The sequence below is a fragment of the Macaca mulatta genome, chromosome 9 (genome assembly GCF_049350105.2).
Source record: "Macaca mulatta isolate MMU2019108-1 chromosome 9, T2T-MMU8v2.0, whole genome shotgun sequence".
In the NCBI taxonomy this organism is placed as follows: Eukaryota; Metazoa; Chordata; class Mammalia; order Primates; family Cercopithecidae; genus Macaca; species Macaca mulatta.
In genome coordinates, this window is record NC_133414.1 from 137,988,206 (window position 1) to 138,013,778 (window position 25,573).

Sequence of the window (25,573 nt, forward strand, 5' to 3'; positions counted from 1 at the left end):
TCCAGACGTCTCCTCCTATTCTGATAGAGACACCCTGCCTTGGGGCATCCGCCCATTCATTCCTTCATGGAAAGTCAGCCTATTTTTCTGTTTTACTTTGTGGTCATCTTTGTAATATTTCTTTGTCCCATTGACAGCAGTTTGTAACTGGGGACTATCTGATTGTTATCTCTCTGCCCTGTGGAACTATAGGCTTCCTGAAGGCAGGGGCCACGTCTTGAGCTCGCTGTTGTATCCTCGTAGCTTTACATGGCACCTGACATCCAGAAGCCTTACATACGATGAATGAATACATGAATGACTTCCTTAAACTAATTTTGTCTCTTACTTCCTAGTTGCCAGGTGGTATAAGACAGCAGGGTTATGATCTAATATATATTTGATGTGGTAAGAAACTAAAGGCTTTTTGGGAACTTCAGTCTCATTTGGGGCAAATCAAGATTTTGTGATTCTGAAGCAGTTTGGGGAGTTGTCTTTAAGAAAAAGAATGCTGATTATAAACACAAAATTTGTTACAAATTTGTCTTTTAGAATGCCAAAAAGTATAATTAAAGATATAAAAAACTGACCAATGTCACAAATGCTATAACATTTGGAAAATAACATTTATTAACTAATTGCCTAATATTTCTATAATATCTTCTCCTATATATTTTGGCTACATGTTATATTACCTTTGTGTAAGAATTGTTATAATAACTTCAGTGGCTAGAATAGACAATTTAGTCTTTCTATTGATATAGTAATTAAACTTTTTTCTTTAGTCTAAAGATGTTAGACTTGCATAAATTTCTTGCTGTATTATATGTAGATTATATTTGTAAGCTAATAAGGGCCACTAGTGGGGGAAAGGTTTACATACTTTCTTTCCCTTCTCTGAATTCATCATTATGTAGGTAGTAGCACGTTTGATGGTAGATTTTCTTTTTTTCTTTTTAGACGGAGTCTCGCTCGTCGCCCTGGCTGGAGTGCAGTGGCGCGATCTCGGCTCACTGCAAGCTCTGCCTCCCGGGTTCATGCCATTCTCCTGCCTCAGCCACCCGACTAGCTGGGACTATAGGCGCCCGCCACCATTCCCAGCTAATTTTTTGTATTTTTAGTAGGGATGGGGTTTCACCGTGTTAGCCGGGATGGTCTCGATCTCCTGACCTCGTGATCCCCCTGTCTCGGCCTCCCAAAGTTCTGGGATTACAGGCGTGAGCCACTGTGCCCGGCCGTTTGATGGTAGATTTTCAACTACAGGAAAAGCATGGTGCATATTCCTGGAGCATCAGTTTTACTTGTTAGTATATATGTAGGAACGTTCTTAATTAAGACAGAAGGAAATATCAGAGAGAACTGTGCACAACATATAATTTAAAGCTCAAACACCAGACTTCGTAAGGCTATAATTTTGAGCTAATAGCTTGACACGTTTGAATCTAAGACAGTAATCCTGATTTCCATCATAGTCTTTCCATTTGTTTGTAGGTATTTAGGTAAATTTAGTGATTTATTTTTGTCCTTTTTTTCATTCCTTAACTGAAATTTAAAACATAGCTTTTTATAGAAATAAAAAGGATATGCAGAAAAATGCACATATCATAAGTGTATGGCTTGCTGAATTTTCACAAAGTTAACCCACTGGAGCGAGACTCCATCTCAAAACAAAAATATAAATTAAAAAAAAGAAACAGAAAATTGCCACAACCACAGAACTACCTCCTCTTCTTCCTTTCCAGATTCAATCTCTATGCTTGCCAAGGCAACCACAGCCCTGACTTCTAACAGCATGGGTTAGTTTTGCCAGCTTTTGAACTCTGTGTAAATAGAAGTATATAGTATGTACTTCTTTGGATCTGACTTATTTTCCCTAACATTATGTTCGTAAGATTCATCCATATTGTTGTAGATAGTTGAAGATCCTTCTTTCTCATTGCTATTCCATTAATATAGCACCATGTATTTATTCCCAGTATTGATAAACATTTGTATAGTTTCTTGGTTTTGGCTATTATGAATAGTACCTCTAGGCCGGGTGTGGTGGCTTACGTCTGTAATCCCAGCAGTTTGGGAGGCTGAGGTGGGCGGATCACCTGAGGTCCGCAGTTCGAGACCAGGCTGACAAACATGGAGAAACCCCATCTCTACTAAATACAAAATTATCCAAGTGTGGTGGTCCATGCCTGTAATCCCAGCTACTCCGGAGGCTGAGGCAGGGGAATCACTTGAATCCGGGAGGCGGAGGTTGCAGTGAGCCAAGATCGCGCCACCGCACTCCAACCTGGGCAACAACGAGCAAAACTCCGCCTCAAAAAAAAAAAAAAAAGTACCCCTGTGAGCATTCTAGTACATGTCTGTTGGTAAACATCTGTGTGTATTTCTGTGGACTATATCCCTAAGAGTAGAATTGTTAGGTTATATGGTATGTGTGTGACTGACTTTGGCTAGATATTGCCAAACAGTTGTTCAAAGTCGTGACTTATAATCTCACCCACAGTGTAAGGAAGCTCTTTTTTTAATATATTGCATGATTGTATGAGAGTTCTCACTCTTCCATCTCTTTGCTAACACTTGGTATTTTCTATCCTTTTAATTGTAGACTTTGTAGTACCTGTGAAAGCAGTTTCTCATTGTGGTTTTAATTTGGATTGTAGTTTAGTACAGACATTTTTGAAAAGATTCTGCTTCACAACTTGTTTTTGGTATTAAGTGTTTAGAATTGTCATATTTGGAAAGACCTCTGTCAACTTTTTTCATGTATAAGCTTTAAGATTTCAGGGTATTTCCCATACGTAGGAGTCTGAATAAACTATGGTATGGACAATGGAGTACCACGCAACTACATTAAAAAAGGAGAACAATCTCAGTGAACTGATAGGGAGTGATTTTCTATGATATATAAAATGAAAACTGCAAAAGGTATAGCTAGAATGATGTATATACCTTTTGTGCATATGTATATTTATAGTATATATGTTTTGCAAAAAATAAGCAAAAGAATAAATCAAACATGAATGAAATTGAAATACCCACAACAGGAGGTAAGTGGGAATAAGGTGGAAGGGATAGGTAAGGGAGTGAGGCTTAAAGCTACCTATAAAGGTAACTTTAACAAGTTTAACAGGTAGCTAGCTGGTAAACTATGTTAATGTTTTACAGATTCAAAACTTAAAGTTTACAAAGATGGAAAAAACTGAAATATAATACAAACAAAAGTAAGTAGACCTAGTTTATTAGCAAAGCACACAGCTATTCATCGAACTTGTAAACACATTTTTCAGACTCCATACATTTATGGGTATATATATTCTAAAGACACAGACCGTAAAGGCCTACTGAGCATTCCTTAGTCTCTTGGTAGTTTTCATACTATTTTGTGCGTATTCTGGGATTGAACAATTGAGAAGCTATATTGATGCTTTTGAAAACAGAATTCTCACTGTGGAAGAAAGAATATGTAAATATGGAAGGATTAAAATAATATAGTCATGTTGGATTTGAACTGGAATAAGTACTGTGAATTCAGGATTAAAAAAAAGTACTGTCGACTGGCCTGGTGGCTCACGCCTGTAATCCCAGCACTTTGGGAGGCTGAGGTGGGCGAATCGCAAGGTCAGGAGTTCGGGACCAGCCTGGCCAATATGGTGAAACCTCGACTCTACTAAAAATACAAAAAAATTAGCCGAGAGTGGTGGCGGACGCCTGTAGTCACAGCTACTCGGGAGGCTGAGGCAGGAGAATTGCTTGAACCCGGGAGGCGGAGGTTGTAGTGAGCTGAGATCGGGCCACTGCACTCCAGCCTGGGAGACAGAGTGAGACTCCATCTCAAAAAAAAAAAAAAAAAAAAAAAAAAAAAAAAACCACAAAAAACCTGTCAACTGAAAAGTCTAGAAACAATGACTGCCCAGTAGGAACGAACACACTTAGTGCAAGACCTCAGTTGCTAAATATATTTCTCATTAACGGGAAGTAGGGGAAATGGCTTAGCAAATTGGATGATTCTGGTATTGGGGCATGAAAACTACAAGGTGAGCCTAGGATATCCAATGCACCAGGAAAGTAAAGAGGTGCTTTAAACATTTCTGAGGAGTGGCTGGGCACAGTGGTTTATACCTGTAATCCCAGCACTTTGGGAGGCCGAGGTGAGTGGATCATTTGAGGTCAGGAGTTCAAGAGCAGCCTGGCCAACATGGTGAAACCTTGTCCCTACTAAAAATACAAAAATTAGCCGGACATGGTGGCAGGTGCCTGTAGTCCCAGCTACTTGGGAGGCTGAGGCAGGAGACTCGCTTGAACCTTGGAGGCAGAGGTTGCAGTGAGCCGAGATTGCACCATTGCACACCATCCTGGGAGACTCAAAAAAACAACCCCCTGCCAAAGCTCTAGGGAGTGGTAAAGTATACAGAACCAGCTTGAAGGGTCTCCCACTAGCCAGATTTGGAACCATTTGAGCATCAAAAAGGATAATGTTAATACCTTCGCAATGGAGAGATCTGGCAAACTCCGCTGTAACCAAGTCATCAAACTTAGAATCACTAATAATGAAACATGCCAACATCACATGCCACCTGATGTCATGCAGTGGAAAATATACAGTATCATCTATGTATTCTTTTTGCTAAAAGTGTCTAATCTGAATATAATTATGCACATACAATCAGACAAATTGTAGCACATTCCAGAAAACAACTGGCCTGGACTCTTAAATGTGAATGTGAAAGACAATGAAAGATGGGTGTCTGTTCTAGAATAGAGGAGACAGACACACCAGCTAAATGCAGTTTATGATTCTTCATTGAATCTGATGGATTGCAGAAAAAACCTAGCTAAAAATAAAAAGGATAATTGGGAGAAATTTGAATATGGACTACATATTCGATAATATTAAGTCAAGCTTTTCAGTGTAATGGTATTCGGTTATATAGGAGACTGTCTTAGGATATGCATACTAAAGTACTTAGAGAAGCATGATATTTGTAACTTAAATGGTTCAATGAAAAATGTGATATATGGTATATCAGAATAAAGCAAATGTGGCAACATTTTAATTCATTGCACTATTTTATCTTTCTGTAGGTATAGAATTTTTGAAATAAGTTAGAATATTGATTTCAGGGCATTTCAAACATTTTTGTGCAGTGACTAATCCCCATATCTCTTTAAGGATACTAATTTACCATTTTGTCATCTGTGGTTCCGTAATAGGAAACCTGTTAATATAACTCATGGTATTAATAAATCAAAAGAATGATGAAAAGGCATTGATAAATTTAAATCCTTTCTAGTTTAAAAATACTTTTAAAGTAGGAAAATACAGATGATTGCCTTACATAATAAAATTATATATATTCTAAATGCTAGCATCATGCTTTAAGGGAGCAATACCTAGAAGCATTCTCATTAAAGACAGGGTCAAGAAAATAATTTCTACTGTCATTATTTATTTATTTATTTTTTTGAGACAGAGTCTTCTCTGTTGCCCAGGCTGGGGTGAAGTGTCACGATCTCGGCTCACTGCAACCTCCACCTCTTAATCTTAATCCATTTAAATGTGAAAGGCAAAATTTAAAACTTTTTGGAAGGATGTGTCAGTGAAGGGGTGGCCTGCCCCTCCACACCTGCGGGTATTTCTCATCAGGTGAGACGAAAGACTGAGAAAAGAAATAAGATACAAAGTATAGAGAAAGATCAGTGGGCCCAGGAGACCGGCGCTCAGTGTACAGAGGACCTGTACCGGCACCAGTCTCTGAATTTCCTCAGTATTTATTGGTTACTATTTTTGCTATCTCAGCAAGGGGAATGTGGCAGGAGAACAGGGTGATAGTGGGGAGAAGGTCAGCAAGAAAACATGTGAGCAAAGGAACTCTGTGTCACAAATAAATTCAAGGGAAGGTACTATGCCTGAATGTGCACTTAGGACAGATTTGTGCTTTTATTCACCCAAACATCTCAGTGTAGTAAAAAGTAACAGCAGCATTTCTGTCAGCATATCTTACCTCCACCCATAGGGCGGTTTTCTCCTATCTCAGAACGAATGTACGATCAGGTTTTATACCGAGATATTCTATTCCCAGGGGCATGTAGGAGACAGAAGCCTTCCTCTTATCTCATCCGCAAGAGGCCTTCCTCTTTTACTAATCCTCTTCAGCACAGACCCTTTACAGATGTCGGGCTGGGGAATGGTCAGGTCTTTCCTTTCCCAAGAGGCCATATCTCAGGCTGTCTCAGTGGGGAGGAACCTTGGACAGTACCCAGGCTTTCTTGGGCAGAGGTCCCTGTGGCTTTCTGCAGTGCATTGTGCCCCTGGTTAATCTATAATGGAGAATGGCAATGACTTTTACCAAGCATACTGCCTGTAAACATATTGTTAACAAGGCACATCCTGCACAGCCCTAGATCCCTTAAACCTTGATTCTATACCACACATGTTTCTTTGAGCACAAGGTTGGGGCTAAAGTTATAGATTAACAGCATCTCAAGGCAAAACAATTGTTTGGGGTACAGATCAAAATGGAGTTTCTTATGTCTTCCTTTTCTACACAGGCACAGTAACAGTCCGATCTTTTTCCTACATATCCCCCTTTTCTTTTTGACAAAACCACCATTGTCGTCATGGCCTGTCATTATGGATCCCCTCTCAAAATAGAGAAGAAATTTGATATGGCATAAGTAGGGATGCCTAGAGTTGGTCAAATCCAATTAATATTTCCTAGCAATTTTTGAAAGTCTTTTAATGATTTTAATGTGTCTTTTCTTGTTTCTATTTTTTGTGGTTTAATTTTCCTTTACCTGCATTGTACAGTGACGACTGTATACACACATCTCTCCTAATCGTCATTATGGCCCACGTTGGGCGCCAGGTGAAGGGGTGACCTGCCCCTCCACACCTGTGGGTATTTCTCATGAGGTGGCACAAGAGACTGAGAAAATAAGAGAGAGACAAAGTATAGAGAAAGAACAGTGGGCCCAGGAGACCGGTGTTCAGCATACGGAGGACCTGCACCAGCGCTGGTCTCTGAGTTTCCTCAGTATTTATTGATTACTATTTTCACTATCTCAGCAAGGGGAATGTGGCAGGAGAACAGGGTGATAGTAGGGAGAAGGTCAGCAAGAAAACATGTGAGCAAAGGAACTCTGTGTCACAAATAAGTTCAAGGGGAGGGTACTATGCCTGAATGTGCACTTAGGGCAGATTTGTGCTTTTATTCACCCAAACATCTCAGCGTAGTAAAGAGTAACAGAGCAGCATTGCCGCCAGCATATCTTGCCTCCAGCCACACGACGGTTTTCTCCTATCTCAGAATAGAACAAATGTACGATGGGTTTTATACTGAGACATTCTATTCCCAGGGGCATGCAGGAGACAGAGGCCTTCCTCTTAACCGCAAGAGGCCTTCCTCTTTTACTAACCCTCCTCAGCACAGACCCTTTACAGGTGTTGGGCTGGGGGATAGTCAGGTCTTTCCCTTCCCAAGAGGCCATATCTCAAGCTGTCTCAGTGGGGAGAAACCTTGGACAGTACCCAGGTTTTCTTGGGCAGAGGTCCCTGTGACTTTCTGCAGTACACTGTGCCCCTGGTTAATCAAGAATGGAGAATGATGATGACTTTTACCAAGCACACTGCCTGTAAACATATTGTTAACAAGGCACATCCTGCGCAGCTCTAGATCCCTTAAACCTTGATTCCATACCACACATGTTTCTGTGAGCACAAGATTGGGGCTAAAGTTACAGATTAACAGCATCTCAAGGCAAAACAATGGTTCAGGGTACAGATCAAAATGGAGTTTCTTATGTCTTCCTTTTCTACATAGACACAATTACAATCTGATCTCTCTTTTCCCTAACACATTTCTAAACTTGGGATGGGAAATAACATTTTCACAAAGGTAAATGGTAAAGTGAAATAATAAGACACAATCCTGCAGAAATTCCATATTTGCAACATAACTGACAGGATTAGATTTCAGACTACATAAATTCTACAAGTCAATTACAATAAATCCAATGGAAAAATAAGCAATGTATGGACAATGGACATTTTGCAGAGGAAGCAATTTGGCAAATACAATCATGGGAAGGCATTAAAGCTGTCTGGAAAACGGAAATAAAAATGAAGACCATCGTAAGATACGATTTTGCATCTACAGAACTGGCAATAATTAAGTCTAATAATGGATTATGGGTCAGTGGAAACTCATACTTCTGGGGAAAGTGGAAATTAGTATAATCACTTTGAGAAACAATTTGGCATTATCACATAAGTTTGAATATTTATGTAGCTATTGACCAATAGATTTCACTGCTAGGTCTAGGCCCCAAAGAAACTTGTGTGTGGATACCAAGAAACCAAGAATGTTTATAGCTGCACTGTTTACAGTAGCAAAAACCTAGAAATGACCACATGCCCATTGTGAGGAACCTGACTTGAGGAACTATACATTATGGTATATTCACATGATGAAATATAACACAACAATGGAAAAGTGTGAACCACAGCTACTCACAACTTGATATATCCCAGTAACATGACATTTAATAAAACAAGTCTCAGAAAATCATACCATTTTATACCATTGTTATAATGGCATTAGCATTGTAGCAGCAAAACCAAACAATGCAGAAGGATTCGTATGTACAATGTCACTTTTATAAATCATAGGGATAATGTACGCAAAACTGGTGGTGGTATCTTTGGGGGTTATTCAGGGTAATAGGATGGGGCCAGCACACAAGTGGAGCCACTGGTATTAGTAGTGTTCTGGCCTTCAGATGGGGGCTGGTTCCCAGCATGTGCCTTTAACATTTTATTAGGTATGGAGTTCACACACCCTTCTGATGTGAAATGTCATGATAATGATGAAGGAAAATAAGAAATAGCCTCTGTATATAAAGAGTAATCAGAGTTAATATAGGAAGGGAACTTCCTAGATAAAATGCTAGGAGTAAATTTCATGGGCAGTGTACAAGAGCATTGTGAAGCCATCGAGAGTCTGCCGAGAGCCACAGAAGAAACTTGAACAAAAAGTCACAATTTGTTCCTAGAAAAATTTATTCTCGATGGGTTGGTAGGTACAGCAAACCACACGGCACATGTTTACCTAGGTAACAAACCTGCATGTCCTGCACGTATATCCCAGAAATTAAAATTAAACAAAAATTTATTCTTATAAAGATGTCAATTCTCCCTGACTTCATAGGCTTAACATTTTATTAAAATTTTAGATTTTTTTCCCCAATCTGGACAAGCTGAGAACTCTCACCAAATCTTAAACAATTTGAGGAGGGGGACATTTTTTAAGGAAAAGAAGACAAAATTAAGAAAACAAAATTAGGTAGAAAAGCTAACATTAAAAACAAGAAAATTACAAATACTTAAAAGCTGACAAATATAAAACATTACCAACTTAAATTCAGAAAAACTATTAATCGACTGATACACTTGTTACATTTTTCACTTCCTTTCATTAACTGAATTATCGAATAATCTAAGAGCTTATTTGCTCCTTCTATTCGAAGTTTGTGTCTTTCATTTAATTACTGCTTTTCATTAGATCCAAATTTTTTTTATAATTTGCTTTTTTTTTCCTGAGGTGGTGTTCTGTCACCCAGGCTAGAGTGCAATGGCATGATCTCAGCTCACTGCAACCTCTGCCTCCTGGGTTCCAGCAATTCACCTGCCTCAGCCTCCTGAGTAGCTGGGATTACATGCGTGCACCACCACACCAGGCTAATTTTTGTATTTTTAATAGAGACAGGGTTTCACCATGTTGGCCAGGCTGGTCTCGAACTCCTGACCTCGTGATCTCACCGCAGCCTCCCAAAGTGATGGGATTACAGGCATGAGCCACTGTGCCCAGACTATAATTTGCTGCTTGATGTCAGAATAATTTCTATTAATTTCATTGTTCATCTTTAATCGCCCTTGTTTCATAGTCCAGTAATTTTCTGTATTTTCTATTAAACCCTTTGTATGTCTAAATCAGGAATCAGACAGTTTCCATTTTTTTTCTAAACTAGCCTAAAATTGTTTTTCTAAATTACAGTTAAAATGGCATATTCGAACTTTGTTAACTTTTAAAATATTGACATATAATTAACATACTACAAAACTCACCCTTTGAAAATGTGTGATTCGGTGGCTTTTTATTATGTTCACAAAGTTGTACAATAATCACCATTATGTATCTTCACAACATTTTCATCACCCCCAGGATAAATCTCATAACCAGTAGAAGCCATTCTCCCTTTTCCTGTTCTTCCAGCACTTTGCAACCACTAATCTACTTTGTCTGATTTACCTCTTCTGGACATTTCATATACATAGAATTATACAATATGTGACCGTTTGTGCAAACTTTATTAAATTTTGAATGAATTCTTTCTATCCATGCTCAGGTTTTCCTTCTGAGTCAGAAAATATATTTTAGAGTCTTTAAGATGTTGTGTACTTTGTGCTACAAGATCTCAGTGCTTTTTAATGGGCAAACCATCTCACTATCCTTTGACTCCTGAATACTAAGTTGGCATGGGTGATGAAAATACTACATGTAAAGGATAAATTCAAGAAGAATGTGTAACTTGCAAAATCTGAAGTAGTCAGCAACTTCAGGGACTGGGAAGGAAGCCTTCCTAGGGATAACTAAGTGATAAACTGAACTGTTGTCCAGAATGTCTTTTAAGTACTTACTAATGTTTTTAAAGAGTTCTGGAACCTTCATGTCTTCTGAAAGTCACATTTTTACATGACTGCAAATGCAACATAAAGTTGCTCAGAACTTATTTCATTCTGTTGAAAAGACAAAACTGCGTTTGAATTATTCTTGTGTATACTTTAATTTCAGATGAATTTTGACAGTTAAAAGTTGCTTTGCTGTATATAAAATGATTTTTCTATTTTTATAGAGTAGCACATGATAATGACATACACAAAACAATTTGCTACTGGAGAATTTGTAGCAATATTATTTGGTGTTTGGTTTATTTACTTATTTGAGTTCCCACTTTATTTTCCCTTATTTTGTACATATTTTCCCTTTTTTGATTCTCCATGAGCTATTTTGGATAAATAAATGTCATATTTGTCCTTCTACCTTTACAGTTTTCCAGACACTTACATAAAAATTGATCAAATCTAGAAATTAATTGGATGATTCCTAGAAGTTTCTGTTACTTGAAGAGCACAACCTTTTCATTGTGATCTCTGATGAATAAACCTTTTTCACTTAACAATTCAATACCTTCCACTATTCTTCTTAATACTTCAGCATCATACTGTATGTTCCTTCTTTGTCCTGCAGGACGATGGTAAAATGCATTATAATTCATTTATGTGTAATCCAAGGAAATGTAGACTTATTGTGTTGTGTGTGTCTTCTGATTAAGAGCTCAGTACATTTAATCTAGTCTGACGGTTTGCCTGGTGTAAGTCACGTGTGTCTTGTTAAAAAAAATTTAATAACCAATTATATATTTTTTAGAATAGACTGCCCAAGATCTTATAACTATTTGCTCATATTTTTATAATACCTGTTTAGGAAACATTTAAACAAATCCTTTATGTTCTGCTTGATTCTCTGTAAATAGGAATCATGATTTTGGAGGCAGAAAAATTTGCAACCTCACAGTGTTGCTGTGAATTGCTCATTGTGACATGCAGGGATGAAAGTTCAAGGTACTTATGGAAGTCAACACGTTCATTAAAACGAGGCTGTGCTGACTGTAGAAATTGTTTTCTGTTTGGAAGGTTTTGTTTTCTGCTGGGAGTATTCTGATTCTCAGTCTTATTTCTCTTCTGTTATTACCAACATTTTCTTGGCGATTATGATTCTTAATGAAACAGTTCTGCGTACCATTTCAACCATTAGAGTTTTTAGTCTCCATTGTTTTATAGGAGAGTTCTTGACATTTCGAGGCTCCTGCCTATCTTCATTCTTTCAATTTCCTTTTTTGGCTTCCACTAAGATACTTTCCATTGAGTTTACATTTTGGAATGATCAATAATTGTAGAAAAAAATAATTCATCTGAAATTGAGACATCCACAAAAATAATTCAAATGCATTTAAAAATCCACTGTGTTCAGTTGAGCCCTATAATTGTGTAACCAGATTATTCTCATACTATAAATATTGAATTATTGATGGGATGCATGTGGGAGTTTTTCATTGGAACATTTGCTTCTTCAGGCCATTTTGCTTATATTGGTGGCAATTTTGCATGCTGCTTTATCTGGAACTGTCAGACTTTGTGGTGACAAGATGTGTCGGATAAGTTCAGGTGCGCATAAATCAGGCAGCCTCATCCCCAATTATACTTACTCTTTGTAGGAATATTTGGTGTTTGTGTCCTACAAACCCAGGAATTTTATTTCATGTGATTTGCTTTAAAAAAAAAAAAGCATGGTGTGTTTATAATTATGTACATTATTTTTTGAGTATCTTTCTTGACAGGTGAAAACTTATTTTAACTAGGTATCAGCAAGAACCAAATTCTCTGCTTCAAACTGTAAAACTTGGCTGTTTGGGTGTTTGCCCAGAATGTCAGGTCAGGGTTTAGATGCCAATCCTGCCAGTTTCTTGCCCTGAAAACCACTGAACTGTATGATTTAAGTCAGTGAATTTATAGTGTGTGGATTTCATCTCAATAAAGCTGTTTTAAAAAAAGTTCAGAGAAGATGTTCTTTCCTGAGCTCTGGCCCAAACCAGGATCATCCGTGTGTGTATCAGGTGCTGGGATTGGGGGGATCTGGACACCAAAGCAGTCCTCTGTTCCTGGAAAATTCCTATTTGCATTTTCCAGCAGCTCAGGTGTCATCTTGATGAAAATGTTCCTCGATGTCTGAGACAGAGTGGACCACCCTCCTGGTTTGTATACCTCTGCTTGCATCTCTCCTGCAGATTGGTACCTTGTTTTTCTGTGAGTTGTTTATCTCCCTCTATCTCCCTTAAGACCTTTGCTGCTATGGTGCCCAGCAGGAAACACACACACACACACACTCTCACACACTTCTTACATGCCTGATACGGTGGACTCATTAAAGGCTGTGGTGGCAGCTCTCGGGGAGTTAATGGGCAGCTTTATCTCCACAGAGAGAAAGCTCGGTGTAGAAAATGCTGTGTTCTCTTCCTCACAGCTGCTGACTTCAGGGCACTGGTCAGCCTCTATTTCTTTGTAGTGGTTTTTTAGACTTGAGTGCGCATTGGAATGACCTGAAAGTCTGTTAACATGAGAAATGCTTGGCCCCAGCCTCCGAGTTTGGGTCAGTAGGACTGGTGTCAGAACTGATAATTTCCATTTCTAGCAAGTTCCCAGTGATAAGCCAGGAACCCTGCTTCGAGAACCACTTGGTCCCCCTGCCAAGGCTCACTTGTCTTGGGAGACGGCTTGTGAAGGCCCCTCTGTTTGTGCAGCTTGGTGGTTTGCATCGGGCTCTGTGGCTGAAGTTGGAATCTTCAAGAGGCCCCCCCAGACGCATGGTACTAGTTTAGTCTGAATGACTGTCTAGGGATTTTCAGACTTTGCTCTCTAACCCTCCTAAGTAGAATGGAGTCACCTAGGGTGACTGATCCAGGGAGGTGGTGTGGGTGATGCTTCAGACCTCACCTTCTCACCAGATCAGCTCTGTTTTTATGTCTTAGGCACTAGGATCCTATAGGTGAACTTCTTTGGAGAATGAGTTCCTATGCAGGGGAAAAACCCCACATTTTTATGGTAACAACCTGGATTCTGGGCCCTGCAAAGTGAGCAGCTTATGAAAGCCCTGAGGTTTCCTCTGAGCTCCAGGTCCCAGAATGCCAGAGGGCCAGAATGCCTCTTGGTTGCTAAGTTGTATTTTTTCATTTCTTGGAGAGCTACAACTCCAAATTCAGCATAGCTTTGTGGTTCAGACTCTGAAGTCAGACAGACTTGGGTTCATGTCCTGGACCTGCCCCTCCTAGCTGGGCACCCTGCTGCTTCTGGGAGGTCTTTGCGTCTGTGTCCGTAACATGGGCCATGATTCTCTGCCTTCCCCGTGGGCTGCTGTGAGTCTTGGATGAGATCTGTAGGAAGTAAAGCTCACAGTCACAAAGAAAATGAGCACTTAAACAAAGGATTTCTCAGCAAGGCAAAATTTACTTCTGCAGAAAGGTGCTGCTCTCAAGTTTGGTCACCATGAGAGCACACCAAACAAAGGAGGGAAGGGGTTTTTATCCCTAATGGCAGTTTGTCCCAGCTACTGTGTCCTATCTCCACTGTGGAGTCAGACTGTACAGTCTAAGCTGAACCCAGTTGGCTAACTTGAATGGTGTAGGAATGTGGTTACACTGGCGGAAGGGGCAGTTTCGGTGGGAAGAGCCATTGCGACGGGAGGGGTCATTTACAGAGTGGGTAGCAGATGTGGGCTCTGTAGATAAGGACCAGCGGGAAAGTTGTTTACTGAAACCAAGACAGGGAGGCATAAAGGATAAGGAAGTTAGTTTGGCCTTGGAAGTAGGGAACAAAGAGCAAGGATGCTAAACCTTTGAATGGGAACTTCTTTTGTGTCTAACAGGTTGTAGATCCCAAACACTTGGCACGGTATCTGACCCATCATCAGCGTGCTCAGTTAAATATTAGCATTGCCATGATGGTTTTGTTCTTGTAGTGAAAATTAGAACGTTATTCTTAAAGGATCAGTAATTTTTAAATGAAATAAATATGAAGACCTGCTTGAAATCTCTGAAAAATTTCAATAGTTAATGGATTTTTTCCTGTACTGGGCAAAATTGATTTTTAATTAAAAACAAAATAGAGGGGTCAGGCGCAGTGGCTCACACTTGTAATCCCAGCACTTTGGGAGGCCGAGGTGGGCAGATCACTTGAGGTCAGGAGTTCAAGACCAGCCTGGCCAACATGGAGAAACCCTGCCTCTACTAAAAATATAAAAATTAGCCAGACCCAGTGGTGCACGCCTGTAGTCTCAGCTACTTGGGAGGCTGAAGTGGGAGAATCCCTTGAGCCCAGGAGGCAGAGATTGCAGTGAGCCAAGATTGTGGCACTGCGATCCAGCCTGGGCAACATAGTGAGACTCTGTCTCAAAAAAAAAAAAAAAAAGGAAAATGAATTAAAGGAGCATTTACTTAACTAAAAGGCAGTTTTAAAAGAAAAACTGCCTACAATCATAACATTAGCAGAAATCACTTCACCTTTTTATGTTGATTGCTTTGCTCCACCAAGAATTTCTGTGAAACACTGGTAATGCTCAAAGTTTCTTTTTTAGTCTTCAACTTTTAAGTTCAGGGGTACATGTGCAGGATGTAGGTATGCTACGTAGGTGTCATAGTGGTTTGCCATACAGATTAACCCATCACCTAGAATTAAGCCTAGCATCCGTTAGCTATTCTTCCTGATGCTCTCCCTTCCTACCCACCTCCCCAGCAGACCCCAGTGTGTGGGTCCCCCACATGTGACCATGTGTTCTCATCATTCAGCTCCCACTTATAAATGAGAACATGTGGTGTTTGGTTTTCTGTTCCTGCATTAGTTTGCTGAGGATAATGGCTTCCAGCTCCATCTGTGTCCCTGCAAAAGGATATGATCTCATTCCTTTTTATGGCTGCATAGTTGCAACATCAAATTTGATGCATCTTATTATTGTGATCTTTTCAGACAGTGTCTTGCTGTGTCACCCGGGCTGGAGTGCAGTGGTGCGATCATGACTCCCTGCAGCCTCGACCTCCAAGGCTCGAGATCCTCCCACCTCAACCTCCCAAGAAGCTGGGACTACAGGTGTGCACCACCACACACCCAGCTAATTTTTGTAGAAGCAGATTTTCACCACGTTTCTCGGTCTGGTCTCAAACTCCAAGGCTCAAGCAATTCTCATGCCTTGCCCTCCCAAAGTGCTGGCATTATAGGTGTTAGCCACTGTGCCTGGCCCCATCTTATTTTTAAATGAAGTTTTAATAAGATGTCAGTTATGTGCTTCATCTCAAGTGATTGGCTCCAAAACAAATCAACTTCCTTCCAAGTACAAAAGAATCTATGTTCTAAGGCAGTGGAAGGAAGCGGGGTTGGGGAGAATATATTGTGTTCAAGGAAAATGAAAAGAACTTAACGTTTTGAAACACTTCTAGTCAAAGGAACTATGACTAATATATCCTGGATGTGATGGGAGGTGGGGGGCATTTAAGCCCACATTCCCACTTACTCCCATTTTAAAGTTAGAATCAGGAGGAAGATGGGGATCGAGGTAAAGAATTTTGCTATATCACAGTTTGGCTAAAAGGCATTCTACCTAGCAAGAATGCAAGTGATTTACACCCTATCTACTCTTGAAGCTTAAACCAGTACTTCGGTGATACTTTTTTTTTGGGTGGGGGGTGGTAAAGGGAGGAAACAGCCAGAATGAGGATTGAATATATTTGAAAGGAGATTCAAAGTGATGTTTATTGAGCACTTCACTTTGGAAAAGCAAAAAATCAAAGGCTGTCTTAGATTGTACAGAAAATATGATTTATTGGAGATATCCCTTGCCTCCAAGCTCTAATATTAAGCCTCCAAATATAATGCAAGTTATATTGATATAGAAAATGGGAAGGAGCGGGCAGATTTATTATGTATGACCATGAATAATTTTTATCTTTATTGCTTTCCCACTTCAGATCAAGTTGGAATTTTTTAACTTTTCACCAAAGATTCTTTGGTTTTACAGAAAATATAGCACAGGTACATGAAATGTAATATATTTATTGTATATGCTTTTAATAGTAGAAACTAATTTTAAAGTTAGGCAGTTTAAAATAAATTTAAAATTATAGTTTAGTGGTCATAAGAGTTAGATAATTGTGTGGTAACCTGTGAGTGTGTTTATTTAGCAATTATGGTGACCATGAAGGGACTTGCTCAGGCCATTTAGCAGAATATCTGACAAACCAGAAGGAAGATGGTTTTAATAACAAGGAAAAACATAAGCTCATTATAGATTTGTGTAATAAGGGTGAGTCCAGAGTCGTATAGGCTTCTAACGTACAGTGACAGTCTTGCTCTGTCGTCCAGGCAGGAGTGCAGTGGCGTGATCTCAGCTCACTGCAACCTCACCCTCCCGAGTTCAAGTGATTCTCCTGCCTCAGCCTCCTGAGTAGCTAGGACTACAGGTGCATGCCACCATGCCCAGCTAATTTTTTGTATTTTTAGTAGAGATGGGGTTTCACTGTGTTAGCCAGAATGGTCACGATCTCCTGACCTTGTGATCTGCCTGCCTTGGCCTCCCAAAGTGCTGGGATTACAGGCGTGAGCCACCGCGCCTGGCTTACTGTTGATGTCTTTAACTTATCACAATCTCCTTCAAGCAATACCCTGCTGCTTGACCTTATGCACAAGAACCTTATGACAGTATTCTTCCAGGCCCCAGACTTGGTGCTGTTGTTATCCTCTATGTTGCTTTTGCATACCCTATTAACCTCACAAAACATTGTTGTTATTTTTGTTTTAGGCAGACAACATATTTTATATTTACCCACATACTTGCCTTTATTAGGGTTCTTTGTTACTTTGTGTAGATCCAGATTTGTATCTTGTATGGCTTGTCTTCTGCCTGAGGAACTTCCTTTAACATTTTGTATGGTTCAGGTGTATTAGCGATGAGCTCTCTCAGCTTGGTTTATGTTAACCTTTTATTTTGCCTTTATTTTTATTTATTTTTTTGTGACGGAGTCTCACTCTGTTGCCCAGGCTGGAGTGCACTGGCGTGATCTCCACTCATTGCAACCTCCGCCTCCCAGATTCAAGCAATTCTCCTGCCTCAGCCTCCCAAGAAGCTGGGACTACAGGCACCCGCCACCACACCCGGCTAATTTTTGTACTTTTAGTAGAGATGGGATTTCACCATGTTGTCCAGGCTGGTCTTGAACTCATGACCTCAGGTGATCCGCCCACCTCAGCCTCCCAAAGTGCTGGGATTATAGGCATGAGCCACCATTCCCGGCCTTGCCTTTATTTTTTAAAGATAATGTCACTAGGTAAAGAGTTCTCGTTTGACACACTTTCCTTTTGAGTGCTTAAAAAATTTTTTTAAAAATTGGTTTCTTTTAAATTTGTAATTGACTTTTTTGGTGCATGTTTATGGGGTATAGAGTGATGTTTTGGTGCATAAAATGTATAGTGATCAGATCAGGGTAATTAGCGTATCATCTTGAACATTCTTTAGTTTGGGAGGGTGAACATTAAATATCCTCTTTGTAGCTATTTGAAACTATGTATTACTGTTAACTATAATCATTCTACAGTACTGTAGAACTCTAGAACTAATTCCTCCTATCTAGCTGTAATTTTATATCCTTTAATGAACCTCTTCCTATCTCTCTGCTTCCTTTACCCTTCCCAGCCTCTAGTATCCTCTGTTCTCCTTTTTACTTCTGTGTGATCAACAATTTTTTTTTTTTTTTTTTAGCTTCTGTATTAGTCTGTTTTCACATTGCTATAAAAAAACTGCCCAAGACTGGGTAATTTAAAAAGACGCTTAATTGACTCACAGTTCTGCATGGCTGAAGAGGCCTCAGGAAACTTACAATTATGGTGAGAGAGGAAGCAGGCATGTCTTAGGGGGTTTCACCATGTTGGCCAGGCTGGGTCTCGAACTCCTGGCCTCAAGTGATCAGCCAGCCTTGGCCTCCCAAGGTGCTGGGATTACAGGCATGAGCCACCATGCCCAGCCTGTTTATAGTTTTTTGAGGAACATCCATACTGTTTTCCATAGTGGCTGTACTACTTTACATTCCCACCAAGAGTATTTAAGAGTTCCCTTTTCTCTACATCCTCACTAGCATTTGTTAGTCTTTTGATAATAGCTATCCTACAGTGAGATGATACCTCACTGTGATTTTGAGTTCCATTTCCCTTATAATTAGTAATGTTGAGCATTTAAAAAATGTATTTCTTGGCCATTTGTTTGTCGTCTTTTGACAAGTGTCTATGTAGATTATTGGCCTATATTTAAACTGGATAGTTTGAGAATACAAACAAATGGAAAGACATCCCATGCTCATGGATCAGAAAAATTAATTTTTTTTTGAATTAAGCAGAAATTTTATTTCCAAACTCTTCAAAGATTATTGCAAACACAAAGTTGCCTTCTAAAAGTGTCCCAAATCAAATCAAAGGCATAGCATCAAAATAAATAAAACACTTGTGACATTAAGAATTATTTTAGGTTGTAGTATTTTACATTACTTTGTTTTTAACTGTTTACAGTGTTCTTCGAGTCATATTTAAACATTTCTTAAGATATGAAATAGGTCGAGTATGGTGGCTCATGCCTGTAACCCCAGCACTTTGGGAGGCCAAGGTGTGTGGATTGCTTGAGGTCAGGAGTTCAAGACCAGGCTGGGCCAACATAGTAAAACCCTACCTCTACTAAAAATCCACACACACACACATACACAAATTAGCTGGGCGTTGTGGCATGCACCTGTAATCACATATGACAGTTACTTGGGAGGCTGAGGCAGGGAAATTGTTTGAACCAGAGTGGCTGAGGTTACAATGAACTGAGATCATGCCACTGCACTCCAGCCTGGGTGACAGAGCGAGACTCCGTCTCAAAAAAAAAAAAAAAAAAAAAAAAGAAGTAATTAGGTACAACCACAACTACAAAAACCGAATCTGCTTCATCTATATACACGATGGGGCAACCAAATGCCTCACATAACATTAATCTTTCCAGACAAGTTTGCTAAGGAACAGCTCCCATGTTAAGTGTTTAAAAATGAAACAACCTTCTCATTTGGAAAAATCAAGGCATCAGTCAATTAGTAAAGACTACTGTTTTCCCCAGCAGTTTGTACTTTCTTACCTTAGTTTAGAAATTGTAAATTCATGAGCAGAACAAATTTTGTAGTATTTGTTGTTCCTGACAAATATTTTTATACCAAATAACAAATATTCAATTTTTTAAATAAAATTTTTTCCTTCCTAAATGTGAACATCCAGTAAATAAAACATACATGATATTCCAGGTATAGAAACATCAGTAATTCACTTATGAAAGAGGTACATTTTGGCATATCTGGTGGTAAGGTTTGTTTGTTTTTTTTTGGTGAAGTGCTTTATATGTAAGACAAACAAAAACCCAGACTTACTCTTTAGAGCTAGATTCCTTCTCCCAGTTTCCTTAATTGAGCAGAAACTCACCAGTTTCTGTAGAATTTTGGTTATAGTACGAGGCCATAGGAAGTCTGAAATAACTGTCACTTGACCAGTGAAAAGCCTCTCTTGAGGCTTGGAGGCAGTGATTTATCACTTTGTGCTTGAAGGCTTTCCTCTGCAGACTTCTTTCCTAGAGTCTTCAGGGTAAAGCACAGGATCTCGACTCCGGGAGGGGGTTACTTCCTGCTGGAACACTGACCAGCAGGGCATCCTTTCAGGCATTCTGCATGCAGTACTGTTGCAGCTCTGCAGCTGCCTGAGAGACCGTGATCCTCTCCCACTCCGACCTGCAGCTTGAGCTGCTCCACCAGGTGCTGCAGGGCACTCTCGCTGGCCCTGGAAGACATGGTAGCAGCAGTGTGCTCCAAGGGCCGTTGAGCCAAGGTAGGCAGGTCAGCCCTGCCAGGCCCTGAGTGTGGGCACTACCAATATTGTTGAAAGGACCATACTATCCAAAGCAATCTACAGATTCAATGCAATCCTTCCCCCCGCGCCTCGTGCAGGAGTCTTGCTCTGTCACCTAGGCTGGAGTGCTGTGGCGCGATCTCAGCTCACTGCAAGCTCTGCCTCCTGGGTTCATGCCATTCTCCTGCTTCAGCCTCCTGAGTAGCTGGAACTACAGGTGCCCACCACCACACCCAGCTAATTTTTTTTGTATTTTTAAGAGACGGGGTTTCACTGTGTTAGGCCAGGATGGTCTCGATCTCCTGACCTCATGACCTGCCCACCTCGGCCTCCCAAAGTGCTGGCATTACAGGCGTGAGCCACCATGCCCTGGCCTCAATGTAATCTTTATCAAAATACCAATGACATTCTTCATAGAAATAAAATCTTAAAATTTATATTGAACCACAAAAGGCCCCCAATAGCCAAAACAGTCCTGAGCAAAAAGAAACCTGGGGGTATACACTGTCAGACTGCAAAATATACTACGAAGCTATAGTAACCAGAGCAGCATGGTACTGTTATAAAAACAGACACACTGATGGAACAGAATCACGAACCCAGAAGGTAACCTATTGATTTACAGCCAACTGCTTTTTAAAAATTTTTTATTTTTTGAGACAGTGTCTCACTCCATCTCCAGGCTAGAGTGCAATGTCATGATCATAGCTTACTGTAGCCTTGACCTCCTGGGCTTAAGAAATCATCCTACTTCAGCCTCCTGAGTAGCAGGGACTACAGGTATGTGCAACTGTACCCAGCTAACTTTTAAAAATTTTCTGTGGAGACAGAGTCTCACTGTATTGCATAGGCTAGTCTTGAAACCCTGGACTCAAATGGTTCTCCTGCCTTAGCCTCCCAAAGTGCTGGGATTATAGGCATGAACCACCACGCCTGGCTACCAACTAATTTTTGACAAAGGCAACAAGAATACTCATTGGGGAAAGGATAATCTCTTCAATAAACGATGCTGGGAAAACTAGATATCCATATGCAGAAGAGTGAAAATAGACCCTCACCTCTCACCCTATATGAAAATAAAATGGATCAAAGACCTAAATGTAAGATCTGAAACCATAAAACTACTACAAGAAAACATAGGGGAAACCCTTCAGGACATTGGTCTGGGAAAATATTTTATGAATAAGACCTCAAAAGCAGTCAACAATCACTTGAGCCCAGGAGTTTAAGACCAGCCTAGGCAACATAGTGAGACCCTGTCTCTTCAAAAAATTAAAAGTTAGCCAGATGTGATGTATGTACCTGTAGTCCTAGCTACTCAGGAAGCTCAGGCAGGTGGTTAACTTGAATCCAGCAATCCAAGGCTGCAGTGAGCTACTGTCAAACTACTGCACTCTAGCCTGGGTGACAGAGCAAAAGCTTGTCTCTTAAAGCACAGGCAACAAAAGCAAAAATAAACAAATGAGATTACATCAAATGAAGAAGCTTCTGCACAGCAAAGGAAACAACGGAGTGAAAAGGCAACCTACAGAATGGAAGAATACATTTGCAAGCTATTCATCTGATGGGATTAATATCCAGAATATACACAGAGCTCACACATCTCAACAGCAAAAAACAATCTGAATACTTTAAAGGCGTATCTACTCTGCTATTAGCTTACGTGCTTCTGAAGAGAGGTCTGCTGTCTTTGTTTTTCTGTAGATCCCCTTGCACCCACCATGGCTGCTTCTACGATTTTCCACTGAACCTTAGCAATTAGATTAGAATGTTGCTTGGCGTAGTTTTCTTACGTTTATTCTGCTTGGGGTTGTTGAGGTTCTTGGATTTGTGGGTTTATGCTTTTCATCAAATTTAGGAAATTGACCATTATTTCAAATCATTTTGTTTCTTGTTTCTCTTCTCTCCCTTGGATTACAATTACACATGTGTTGGACTGCTTGATACTGTCCTTTAGGTCACTGGTGCTCTTAATTTATTCTCAATCATTTTTTCTGTCTCCTTTGTTTTGTCAATTTTTAAAATAGCTATTTCTTTTCATTTATTGATACAGTTTTCTGCCAAGTATAACCTGTTAATTCTATTTTTCAATTTTGTATTGTATTTTTTTATTTCTAACAGTTCTAAGTATTTTAAAAATATTTTCTTATGCTCATGTTTTTATCTTGAAGACAATACTTACAGGATAACATTTGTTTACTAATTCTATCATAGATGTCATTTGAGTTTCTCTTGATTTTTTTTCTTCCTGTTGGTCATATTTTGTTTCCTTGCATATTGGTGATTTTTTAAAAAAGTTTAGTTTTATAATTTTAGATTTATAAAATACAAATCTATTTCTTAGAGTTCTCACATAACCTGCACTCATTTACCCCATTATTAACATTTTATATGAATATGGTACATTTGTTACAAATGATGAACCAATGTTGATACATTATTATTATTATTATTATTATTATTTTGAGATGGAGTCCCACTCTGTCACCCAGGCTGGAGTGCAGTGGCGTGATCTCTGCTCACTGCAATCTCCGTCTCCTGGGTTCAGGCGATTCTCCTGCCTCAGCCTCCTGAGTAGCTGGGATTACAGGTGCCCACCACCACGCCTGGCTAATTTTTGTATTTTTAGTGGAGACGAGGTTTCACCATGTTGGACAGGCTGGTCTCGAACTCCTAACTCCCTCAGATGATCCACCCACCTCGGTCTCCCAAAGTGCTGGGATTACAGGTGTGTGAGCCACCATGCCAGGCTGATACATTATTATTGACCAAAGTCCATACTTTATTCAGATCTCCTTAGTTTTTACCCAATGTCTCTTTCCTCTTTTATCCCATCCAGAATACCACATTATATTTAGTTGTCATTTCTCCTGAAGTTCCACTTGGCTGTCAGTTTCTCAGACTCTTCTTGTTTTTGATAACCTTTACAATTTTGAGAAGTACTGCTCAGGTATTTTGCAAATGTCTCTCAATTGGAATTTTTCTGTTTTTTTTTTTTTCTCATAGATGGATTTTATAGATTTTTTTTGGGAGGAAAATCACAGAGGTAAAAATGTGATTTTCGTTACCTCAAATTAAGAATACATACTATCCACGTGACTTAACCGCTTTTATTTATTTATTTATTTATTTAGAGACAGAGTCTCTGTCACCTAAGCTGGAATGCAGTGGCAAAATCTCAGCTCACTGCAACTTCCACCTCCCAGGTTCAAACAATTCTCCTGCCTCAGCCTCCCAGGTAGCTGGGACTACACGTGCCTGTGACCATGCCTGGCTGATTTTTGTATTTTTAGTAGAGATGGGGTTTCACCATATTGGCCAGGCTGGTCTTTAACTCCTGACCTTGTGATCCAACCACCTTGGCCTCCCAAAGTGCTGGGATTACAGACATGAACCACGGCGCCCAACCGTACTGTTGATTGTTTAATCATCTGGCTGAGGTAGTGTTCGTCAGGTTTCTCCATTGCAAAGTGACGCTTTCCCCCTTCCTTTCCATGTACTTTTTGGAAGTCTCTATATGCAACCACACTTCAGGATTGAGGAGTTATGCTGCAGCTCCTTGAGGGGAGATTATCTAATGAGTTATTTGCATAGGAGTTTTGCCTCTTCTCCTGTGTTTGTTTGTTCACTCATTTATATCAGTATGGACTGAGGAATATTTTTATACTTTCAGTTATAATCCAGTGCTGTTTAATTTGTTATTCAAATGTTCCAGTTTTGGTCATTGGAAGTTTTTTCAGTTTCTTGTTTCTCCTGTGTCCTGTTGGCATCCCTTTTCTATAGTGGGATGGGCTTTTTTAAAACAAAAACAAAAAAAATGAACTTACATTTTGGCACAATAAGATACTCTAGACTCATTTTGTATAATTTCCTGCCCTCAGTCTTGAATCAGCTATTTCTCAAAGGAGTTCTGAGAAATGTATCAGTGTCTACTTACCTGTTTGTACAAATATACCTGCAAATATTTGTTTATGTGAGTTAAACTAAAAGTGAGTCCAACTGATATCTCCAACTGTAATTCATTACCACATGGATCATTCTAGCCTCCTTCCCTTGCTTATATGTTAACTCCTACTCCAACAGAAATCTAGCTTTCATCATCTGCCATTAATTTACCTAGTTGTTCATTTCCCATATACATGCACAGCAATTTCAGAATTGTTAAGCTGTATCTCTGTGGGAAATGTGTTATCAACTAGAGTACAGTGCTTATGTCCAGTTTCCTTTGCTTTTAGTCTCAGAAACTGCACTCATTGCCAGAGTTATTTAGGGCAAAACCCTTTCCCCTTACTCCTTCAGTAAAGTTGTTTCATCCATTTGTAACATAGCTAAATTATATACAATTTTGTTAGCCATCTATATCTTGATATTTCTTGTATCATCAACATGTTGTCATAGTCTGCATTCTAACTTGGGATTCCCCAGCTTCCTAAATGCTTCTTTAAACTTTGCAACACTAAACTTCATTATTTGTACTGGGAAGTTCTACAGACTTTCACAAATGCAGTGTCATATAGCCACCATTCTAGTACCATCAAGAATAGTGGCCAGGCACAGTGGCTCACGCCTGTAATCCCAGCACTTTGGGAGGCTGAGGCAGGTGGAGCATGAGGTCAGGAGTTTGAGACCAGCCTGGCCAACATGGTGAAATCCTGACTCTACTAAAAATAAAAAAATTAGCCGGGCATGGTGGTGGGCACCTGTAATCCCAGCTGCTCGGGAGGCTGAGGCAGGAGAATCACTTGAACCCTGGAGGCAGAGGTTGCAGTGAGCTGAGATCGTGTCACTGCACTCTAGCCTGGGTGACAGAGCAAGGCTCTGTCTCAAAAAAAAAAAAAAGTTTTACTCCCTGAATAAAATCCTCCATCTGTCACCTATTCAACCCTTCTTCCCTCTTCTTAAGCTCCTGATAACCACTGTTCTTTTTACTGTTTCCATAGTTTTACCTATTCCAGAGTGGTATATAGTTGGGATAATACAGATGTACCTTTACAGACTAGCTTCTTTCGCTTAGAAATATGT

At 39.7% G+C, this 25,573-nt stretch overlaps 1 protein-coding gene and 1 pseudogene across 3 annotated transcripts in view; one reads left to right on the forward strand and one right to left on the reverse strand.

Annotated features, from left to right (window-relative positions):
- FANK1 (fibronectin type III and ankyrin repeat domains 1) overlaps positions 1–25,573 on the forward strand; it is a 121,251-nt gene that overhangs the window by 40,932 nt on the left and 54,746 nt on the right. The window lies entirely within an intron of this gene.
- LOC114670091 (guanine nucleotide-binding protein G(I)/G(S)/G(O) subunit gamma-10 pseudogene) lies at positions 20,286–20,493 on the reverse strand (annotated as a pseudogene).